The 10384-nt window shown below is 46.9% G+C and overlaps 1 long non-coding RNA gene across 2 annotated transcripts; it reads left to right on the forward strand.

Moving 5' to 3' along the window:
• The first annotated feature begins 220 nt into the window (after positions 1-220).
• Positions 221-10103, forward strand: LOC132665650 (uncharacterized). 2 transcript variants are annotated; one of them, XR_013551459.2, is made up of 3 exons: positions 221-365; positions 1073-1141; positions 9697-10103. It is a non-coding gene; the product is annotated as an uncharacterized LOC132665650 (long non-coding RNA). The 2 variants fall into 2 exon arrangements; XR_009604214.3 differs by having other exon boundaries at positions 221-1141.
• The last annotated feature ends 281 nt before the right edge of the window (positions 10104-10384 follow it).

Consider the following 10384-nt stretch of genomic DNA (forward strand, 5'->3'; position numbering starts at 1 on the left):
GATTAAGTGGGAACAGGGCAAGGGGTGTCACATCAGAATCTGAGCCTTATCTGCACCATCACCTCCTGCGTCTGCAGAAGCTGGGGTGGGGAGGCATGTGACAGTGGGGTCTGTCCCCTAACCCAGGGAGACAGGACCCCCTCTGACTTCATGTATTGCCATTGTGACCCCTGACCCCTCTCCCACCCATGGAGCAACACTGACCACTCCCAGCACCTGGTGTTTCCTCTTGCTGCAAGTTGGTCCCTGGCTGCCCGTGAGCAGAGGGTGGCCAGAGGAAGAAGAGCTGGCAAAGGAGGGCCACAGGGAACCCAGAGGGCACAGAGACAAAAGCCAATGTGTGGGTCTGGAGACAGACAGTTCTGGTGAGCCAGGAGGGAGGAGGGCCCGGGGCCCCAGGGCTGAGGGCAGGGCTCCCAAGGCCTGATCCAGCACATCCATCCTACCTCTGCCCTTGGGGGCATTGGTTCTGGGGGATATGACATACCATCGAGCACCCTACAACAGCTACAAGTCCCAGGAGGCCAGCAAACCCTGCCTCCAAGCCAGAGAAGGCCGAGGCGCAGCAGACAGAGCACTTGGGAAGGGTTCTGGGTTCAGCACTTGAACCTTGGAAAAGAGGAGGTTGGCGAAGCAGCGTGTGGGCCTGGACTGAGGGGGTCAAGGACCTAAGGCTGTAACATGGCGAGACAGACCAGGGTGGTTCTGGGGTGGGTGGCATGAGCAGACCAAGGATTTAGGGGGAATAACTTGGTTGTGGCAGCAGCTCCCCCTATCCCTGGGAGGCAGGGTGATGCCAGATGGCTGAGGCTGAGGGGCCAGTTAGAGAGAGAGCGGGCTGTGGGGGGAGCTAGGGGACAATGAGCCTGGAAGGAGGGCAGGAAGGCAGGGCAGGGATGGATAGGGAGATGCAGAGTGAAGACCCAGCATGAAGCGACCCCAGCAGCTGGATCCACCCAAGTCCGTCCTGCTGTGGTTTCTACACACGCTGGCTGCGACCATAAATCAAAAAGCCGACTGCAGACTCAAGGGCGCTGTGGCTGAGACATTCATTCCTCCAATCTCCTGCCAGATGCCAGTCCGCCTAGCAGATTCCTGTGCCCATGCACACAGGCCACGGGGCTCCACAGGCAGGTAGCAGGTAGGAGCACTCTGCACAGGGCGTGGCTGTGATTCCAACACCCAGTCGCGGGGAGGGGAGCCTGAGAGGCAGGCTGGTCGAGGCGTGTGCGCTGGGATGCCAAGAGGCACCTTCCAGCCTCCCCAACAGGTTCCTGTGGCGAAAGACCAGCCACCTCCCCAGATGTGTGGAAACACACAGGGCTGTGTTGCAACCCATTTCTTTAGCAAGTATGACCCAAGAGGGAGTCTGGCCCAAATGGAGGGCAGAAGATAAATGGGCTCCTTGACGAGGATGTCCTTGTCACAGGGGGAGGAAGATACACTGCCTCCCCTCTTGTGCAAGGTGATGAGCCTCCGTGGGGCACCCATGTGCCATGCCATTGCTTAGGGCGCTGTAGGCCCCAAAGGGAAGCCGGGCTTCTTGAAGGGAACCTGAAAGAGGAGGAGAGGCAAGTTTTGCAGGAACATGGAGGCCACAGAGAGGAAGGGACAGAGAGAGCAGAGCTCTGAGGGGGCAACGGTGGGGTGGGGACAAGGAGAGAGGAGCAAAGACTGAGCACAAAGGAATACAAACCCATGGCCCTTGCCCCAGAGTGAAGCTGAAACACTTTAAAAATACAATGTGTGGGGGCACCTGGGTGGCTCAGTAGGTTGGGCGACTGACTTCAGCTCAGGCCATGATCTCACGGTCTGTGGGTTCGAGCCCCACATTGGGCTCTGTGCTGACGGCTCAGAGCCTGGAGCCTGCTTCGGATTCTGTGTCCCCCTCTCTCTCTTCTCCTTCCCCTCTCGTGTTCTGTCTATCAAAAATAAATAAACATTAAAAAAATTAAAAACAAACAAACAAATACAACACAATGTCTGGGTGCTTCACAAGAGCTCCTGATGGGGTCTCTGAGGGTAGCCTCAGATTCTAATTTTCAAAAACTGCAGATACTAGTTTATTGCTAGGCTTGCAGTTAGGTGAACACCAGCCCCAGAGTCTGCATGCTTGAGATTTGTTCTGATCCGAATGACACATTGTTACCTGTTCTGCACTTAAAAAAACTTTTTTAATGAAACATTTTTTTGACATAATTATAGATTGGCATTCAGTTGTAAGAATACAGAGAGGCCCCCTTGCACACTTTCTCCAGTTCCTCCCAGTGGTAACATCTTGCAAAACTGCAGCACAACATCAAAGCCCAGATATTGACATTGGTGGTGTCAGGTCACCACAGGCTCCCTCCTGTGGCCCTTTTATACCCACACCTACCCTCCTCCCACCTCCTGACTCCTGGCAACCACTAATCTGCTCTCCATTCTGGTAATTTTGCCATTTCAACAATGTCATATAAATGGAAATGGAATTATCTAGTGTGTGACTTTTCAGGAGTGGATTTTTTCACTAGGCGTAATTCTCTGGAGATTCATCTAGGTTGTTGTGCATATAAACAACTCAGTTCTTTTTTCTTCTCTCGGCCTTGTGCACTTTTCTGTGTCCACATTTGGTGTATGTTTTCTCAGATGTACATCCAAGTTTTCGGTTTTTGAGCATTTTATTTTATTTTTTTAATGTTTATTTTTGAGAGAGAGAGAGAGAGAGAGAGAGAGAGAGAGAGACAGAGTGAGAATGGGGGAGAGGTAGAAAGAGAGGGAGACACAGAATGTGAAGCAGGCTCCGGGCTCTGAGATATCAGCACAGAGCCTGATGTGGGGCTTGAACCCACGAACTGTGAGATCATGACCTGAGCTGAAGTCTGGCGCTTAACTGACTTAGCAACCCAGGTGCCCCCTTCACTTTTTGAGCATTTTAAATGGCATTGTATTTGTTTTAAATTTCAGCATCTATGTATTTACTGCCAGCCTATAGAAAGATAATTAATTTGGGAAGGATGTGTATGCTGGGTGACCTTGCTAAATTCACTTATTAGTTCTCAGAGGGTTTTTTGGTAGATTCCTTAGGATTTTCCCTGAAGACAGTTATGTCATGTGCAAATAGGGGCACTTTTATTTATTTCTTTCCTATATTAGTGACTTTTATTTCCTTTTCTTGCCTTATTGCACTGGCTAGGACTTCTGGCACTAGATTGAATAAGATTGGTGAGGGCAGACATCCTTGCCTTATTCCTGACCTTGGAGGAAGAACATTTAGTCTTAATGTTACCTGTAGGTATTTTGTAGATGCTCTTTACCAAGCTGAGGAAGTTCCCCCTTTATTCTTACTTTTAGAATTTTTATCACTAATAAAAGTTAAATTTTTCCAAATGCTTTTTCTGATCATTTGATAGGATCATGTGAGTTTTCCTCTCTGCATGTCAATATGGTAGGATACTTTGATTACTTTTTGAATCCTGAACCAGCCTGGTATCCTGGTATCCCGGTATCCCAGGAATAAACCCCACTTGTGCCTTGGCCTCCTCTGGCTGCCTCCCCATTAGCAGACACCTGAGAGGTTCCCAGTCTCTTAGATAACTGGGACAATAGAGAATGACTTCCAGATCTAAGCTAAGAGTGTCTGCCAGGGCCTTGGGGATGGTCCACCCAAGGAGCTCAGTTCTGGGCTAGAACCAGGGCTCTGAGGACAGTAGTCTCCTGCAGGCTATACTGCCCCCTGGTGGCAGGGCCTGACTAGAAATGTGCAGGGGCCTTATTAGGGCCTAGGACCTCAGGGCTGTAGGCTGAGACCCCTGGAGCAGGTACTAGAGGTGGAGATGTATACAGGGGAAATGCATATACTTTCTAGAACCCTCCTCCAAGGTTTTGTGATGCATGAAGGAGCCCCACTTGTCTCAGAGATTCATTGTCCAGGTGGCAGGACTCCAGATGGCCCAGATCTCAGAACACAGGGAGTGAGACCCGAGAGTGCCTTGCTGGGCATTCATTCCAGCTGGGGCCCTGAGAGGGGCAGCTCGACATCCAGAGGCCAGACGCTTGGGTGTTTTTGAACACGTTCTGGAGGTCAGGACCCCTCTCAGAGAAGGGACCCTCCTTAGCAACCTGTCTCCATCCAACTGGGTCTGGTGATGCTAAGCCTGAAGAAGCCCAAGTCCTCCCCAGGGCTCCTCCCTCCCAACACTGCCCAGAAGCCTCTTCAATTTCTGCGCCATCCTCCTTGTTCCTCCACCAACCTCCTCAGACCCTGCACAGGGCCTGAAGAAGGCCCAGTCTGGCCATAGCCCAGGATTGCTGAAATGAACCCCTCCCCTCCTCCAGATAACTGGGAGCTTAGGCATAAGTGAGTGTGAAGAGAAAACTCACATAAAAAGCAAATAGGGTTGTCTAATCATCATTGAAGAAAGTTTCCACTCACTGATTTCCCACCCACCCCCCCCCCCGTGGTAAAATATACAAAAGATTTATAATTTTAGCCATTTTTAAGTGTCCAGTTCAGTGGCATTAAGTTCACTCACACTGTTGTGGAACCATCACCATTACCCATCTCCAGAACTCTTTTCATCTGGCAAAACTGAAACTCTGTCCCTTTTAAACAATGTCCTCTCCTCCTCCTTCTTCTGTCCCCTGGCCCCACCATCCCACTTTCTGTCTCTAGGAATCTGACTACCCCAGTAATTGAATCATACAGTATTGGTCATTCTGCGACTGGCTTATTTCACTTTAACACCATATCCTCAAAGTTCATCCACCTGGTAGCATGTTGGGACTTCCTCCGTTTTTAAGGCTGAATAATATTCCATTGTATGGATACATATTTTGCTTATCCATTCTTCTGTCAATGGTCATTTGGATCGTTTCTGCCTTTTGGCTATTGTGAATAATGTTGCTATGAACATGGGTGTACAAGTATCTGTTGGAGTCCTTGCTTTCAATTGCTTTGCACATATACCCGGAAGTAAGATTGCTGGATTAAATGGCAACTTTATGTTTATCTTTTTAAGGAACCACCATACTGTTTCCCACAGTGACTGCACTGTTTTACATTCCCTTTGGCAAAGTACAGGATCCCAATTTCTCGACATTATCAAAAACCCTCCTCCTCCTTCTTCCTCTTCCTCTTTTTCTCCTTCTTCTCCTCTGTCTCCTCCTCCTTCTCTTCCTTCTCCTCCTTCTTCCTCTTCCTCTTTTTCTCTTTCTTCTCTGTCTCCTCCTCCTTATTACTATAATTGCCACCCTAATGGTTGTGAAGTGGCCTCTTACTAATTTTTACAGACATATAAATTTAAACAATGTTGAGATACTTGGCCTATCCACAATAGAAACTTTTTTAAAATTAGAATACCCAAGGATGGACACTTCTCTCCCATGTGGGTGCAATCTTTTTGGAAAGTGGTTGGTAGCATGCCCAGGAGCCTCCAAAGGCTCGTGTCTTTGACCCTGTAATTTCCAGTTCAGAAAATCTAAGCCCAGAAAATGTGCCCACATGAACAAAGATACACATGTGCTTGATATTCTATGGAGTGTTATTCATGTGAGCAGAAAGATGGTCATACTAGTCAATAAAATTGGGATGACTGTCTAGCCATTTGGAAAAAAAATAAAGATTTCAGTCATATATCCCACAGAAAATTGAACTGTAGACTGAAGAGCTCTAGGGACATAGCAAAACCGTTAAACTAGTAGAAGAAATGACTGGAACTTCAGGTTTTAACATAGCCAGCTTTATCCTGGCTCCATCCTTAACTCCCACTAAAATGACAGCAAGAGACTGATTTGGGCCCCAGAGCGTGGGGCAGGGAGGGAACAAAGTAGCACCGAGAGCAAGTGGAGACCTCAGCCCTGGACATAGCGAGGGGGCACCAGGACTTGGAGGGAAGGCTGGGAAAGGTGGGGAGGCTGGGCACCTTTCTGGGAATCGGCTGGTCCTGCCAGACAGCAAGATGGGTTCCTCCCCTGGCAGAGGATAATGCGTTAAACAATGTCAGTGCTCGTGGAGGTATGAGGAGGCCTTACGGAGAACTAGTGTGTGTGTGTGTGTGTGTGTGTGTGTGTGTGTGTGTAAAGATCTGTATGAGAAATATACCAAAATATTATGTTATGTCTCTGTGCCTTAACATAATATTAAATTTTTACAGTTTTTTTTGTTTTTAAAAAAGTCAAAGTTCCCTGTAATCATTAACATTTATTACTGTTTTCAAAATATTTTGTTTTTAATAATATTATATACTATTTTAATAATATTATATATTATTATGTTTTCAAAATATTATGTGTCGCTATTTCTTGCTTTAAAGCAAATATTATATTCTCTGACAACACTTTTTGACATTATCATTCTCAAATCAGAACAGAATTATGAATGTGTCTTTTTTTTTTTTTTTGGCCTAAACTATAATTGGATTGGATTTCCTGGCATCTCCACTGCCTAAAACAAAGACCCATTCCTTCATCTTGTTAAAGCAAGGACACTAGGAATAATTTGATCTGTTTGTCATCCTCTAAATTTAAATTTATTCAAATCTATTGTCAGAGTTCTGTTGTTTACTAAGTTCAGGGTGAAAAGAGAAGAAGGAAAAAACGTCCAGTCAAAAGAGAATTTCAGCATGCTTAGGTTAATGATGAATAAACTGTGTTATGTTTCAATCATCGTGTGCCTTTTAGGTTACAAAATACTCGTGTTCATGCCCAAAGATTGGCATAACAACTGTCTACAAAAATCTTTTGTGTCTGGGCTTAAGTAGGCTTATCAATTGCTGATATTTATAAATCAGTTAAGGGGATAAATCAAAGACCTAGAGATTTTCTTCTTTCTGGATAATGACCAAATGAATCACTAGTTGCGCATTGCTTCAGTTGGGGACTCTCTGTTCTGATAAAGTGAGTGATTATAATAGATGAATCTGGGTCACTTAGTCTCACTGTGGATGGGGGTTTCTTCTTGTTACTTACACTTACCTCGAGGATCCTGATGTACATGAAGGTCGGGAGTTGAGCCTGTGAAGAGACTTCATAAAAGACTTTCCCAGGAACCTGTGGCCAGTGCTGCCACAGAGCAGAGCCAGTGTCACCACCATGATCCTGAACCTGGAGCAGGGGTCCTAGGACCATATGGTCCGTGGGCAGAAGATGGCATGAAGAATGCCCTCACCCCTGCCATGGGCTTCTCTACATGTTTCTGTTTTTTATTTTCTTGACCACTTCCCCTTCTCTGTTGATTCAGGTAATACATCACTAATGAACACTCCTAGTCTGTAGTAATGATGTTCCCAGGACACTGGCCCTTGACAGGCACCAGGTATAGAATGAATTCTTCAAATGCTAACAAAGCTGAACAAACTATATTCAGATCAAAGGGTCATCTAAAAAAGATCCAAATCGGGTCGCCAGGGTGGCTCAGTTGGTTAAGCCTCTGACTTTGGCTCAGGTCATGATTTCACAGTTGGTGAGCCCTGCGTCGGGCTCTGTGCTGACAGCTCAGAGCCTGGAGCCTGCTTCAGATTCTGTGTTTCCCTCTCTCTCTGCCCCTCACCCACTTGCTCTCTCTCTCTCTTCCTCTAAAATAAATGAACATTAAAAAAAAAAAAACAAAAGTTTGAGAATATTGAGTAATAGCAAGGATGATGAGAAATGGTACTCAGATACATCACTGGTAAGAAGGTAATTAATACAGACATGTCAGAGGGCAATATGGTATTATTAATATGACCAAAATTAAAAAAAAAATTTAACGTTTCTTTATTTTTGAGACGGAGAGAGACAGAGCATGAACGGGGGAGGGTCAGAGAGAGGGAGACACAGAATCAGAAGCAGGCTCCAGGCTCTGAGCTGTCAGCACAGAGCCCGACGTGGGGCTCGAACTCACGGACCGCAAGATCATGACCTGAACCGAAGTCGGACGCTCAACCGACTGAGCCACCCAGGCGCCCCAAGACCAAAATTTTAAATATGCGTCCCTCAGGACCCAGCAATTCTGCTTCTTGACTTCCCCTACAGAAAGAAGACTCGTGTGTGTGTGTGTGTGTGTGTGTGTGTGAGAGAGAGAGAGAGAGAGAGGCAGTGTTGCTTATAAAAGCAAAATCTCTCTGGGTGCAATCTAAACGTTCATGCATAGAGGGAGGCAAATGAAACACAGTGTGTCCATAGCTTGGAACATCATGAAGCAATGAAAAGAATGTGCATCAGCATGTCTGGTCATGGAAAGATACTAAGACATATTATCAAGTAGAAAACTGGTAAGCCACAGGATGCCGTGTGTGGCGGGATGCCATTTTTATAAAAAAAAAAAATCCAAAACTGTATTGTTATTAAATATGTAAGTATGGAAATTCAGAGAAAAAGGCCTAGAATGCCACGCACCAATCTGATGACGGCAGTCTCACGTCGCGAGGGGCATGGGGTGGTCAGAGTAATCCAAGTAACTGGAAAATGGTGTTGACATTACCTGAGGGAGAGCAAACATAGGAAAACACCCCAGGTTACAGCCTCACCCACAAGGGATGATGCATTCACAGTGCTTTATGATCAGAGTGAAAGTCAGAATCACCCCCGAGCTGTCCCAGCCCCTCCTGCCAAGCTCTGCTCCCCGGGGCTCCAAGGGTCAGGTCTGGGTGGGTCCTGCCTGTGCCCTGGTATAGCTCACCCCACTCCACTATTCTGACACACCTAGGCCAGCTCCTCCGCTAGAGTTCTGCCACCAACCAACATCACTTTCTTTTTTTTTTTTTTTTTCTTTTTCTTTTTTTTTTTTTTTTTTAATTTTTTTTTTCAACGTTTTTTATTTATTTTTGGGACAGAGAGAGACAGAGCATGAACGGGGGAGGGGCAGAGAGAGAGGGAGACACAGAATCGGAAACAGGCTCCAGGCTCCGAGCCATCGGCCCAGAGCCTGACGCGGGGCTCGAACTCACGGACCTCACGGACCGCGAGATCGTGACCTGGCTGAAGTCGGAGGCTTAACCGACTGCGCCACCCAGGCGCCCCCCAACATCACTTTCAAAATCAGATAAGATTTCTTTTTAAGAGAAGCCAGAAAAATGTGTCTGTTCCTTTGTCATTTGAGCTGTCCCTTCTTCTCTGGACAGTGAGTGCCAGCAGTCAGAGACCTTTATTCCTAAATAATAAAAGCCCAAGTCCAGGCTAGGGCCTCTGATCTGCCCCTACTCCCCAGGAGCTGGAGTGGGTTTCAGAATCCAAATATTCTGAGGGAATCCTCATGTATTTCTTGCTACCAAAGACTCCAGACAGAGCTTTGCCCCCACTGTATCAACAGGAAGCTCATTCATTCATTCAGCAAGAATTTCTGGTTGCCTGCTATGAGTCAGCTGCCTTGACCAGCTCTTTAATGCTTAATGCTTATCACATCAAATCTAAAACTGTCACAAAATGGCACAACAGTTGCCATGATCCCCATTCTAAAGAGGAAGAGACTGAGGGTCAGAGTGGTTAATTGGATTGCTAGAGGGTCCTGAGTCAGGACTTCATCCTCGGTGCTCCCCCTCCGGACGAGGAGCCAAAGCACTTTCTGCAAAGGTTACCACTTACCACACCCATGAGATGAATACATGCACCAGCAAAGGGCATGACCATTTTTACATTGTGTTGTGGCCGACAGCATCTAAGATGGCCCCATGATTCCCCTCCTGGAAGGCATGACTAGTGCGATCCCTCATCCTTGAGTAACTGCTTTCTAACCAACAGAATGCGGCAATGTCGAGGATGTCATTCTGGGATTAGATTACAAAAGACTCAGGACTCTCCCTTTTGCTAGCTTTGATGAAGCAAACTGATGTGTTGGGGAGGCTCATGTGCCAAAGAACTGAGGGTGGCCTCAGTCCAACAGTCCACAGGAACTATGTCCTGCCATCGACCACGTGAGTGAGCTTGGAAGGGGACCCCACCGGTGGAGCTTTCCGATGAGACCACAGCCCCAGCCAACACCTTGACTGCAGCTTCACAAGAGACCTCAAGCAGAGGACCTAGCTGATGCTCGAATTCCTGACCCACAGAAACTGTGAGATCACAAATCTGTGCTGTTTTGAGCTGCTAAGTGTGTGATAATTTGTTGTGCAGCAGTTGATAACTAATGCACCTCCATAACTTCGTGATTGCTGATGTATTTCATTTTTGTCTTGCTTGTTCCCAGCTAGAGCATGCAGTTAACTGACGGGTGGGGGCATCGATGTCTGGCTGGGAGGGGCAGGGCCACTGGCCCACGCACTTGCCCTTCCTGGATGTGCCATACAGTCTGGTCCTTTTTACTTTCTACCTCGCTTTCATAGATCTGGGGCAGGAGAAAGAAGAAGGAATAACAGTTGGGGAATGCCAATTTCCTCAGTTCTATCCATGTTTCAGTCTGAAATCGAAATGAACAAAAATAGACATCCCA

Source organism: Panthera onca, chromosome D3 (assembly GCF_046562875.1).
Source record: "Panthera onca isolate mPanOnc1 chromosome D3, mPanOnc1 haplotype 2, whole genome shotgun sequence".
Lineage (NCBI taxonomy): Eukaryota > Metazoa > Chordata > Mammalia > Carnivora > Felidae > Panthera > Panthera onca.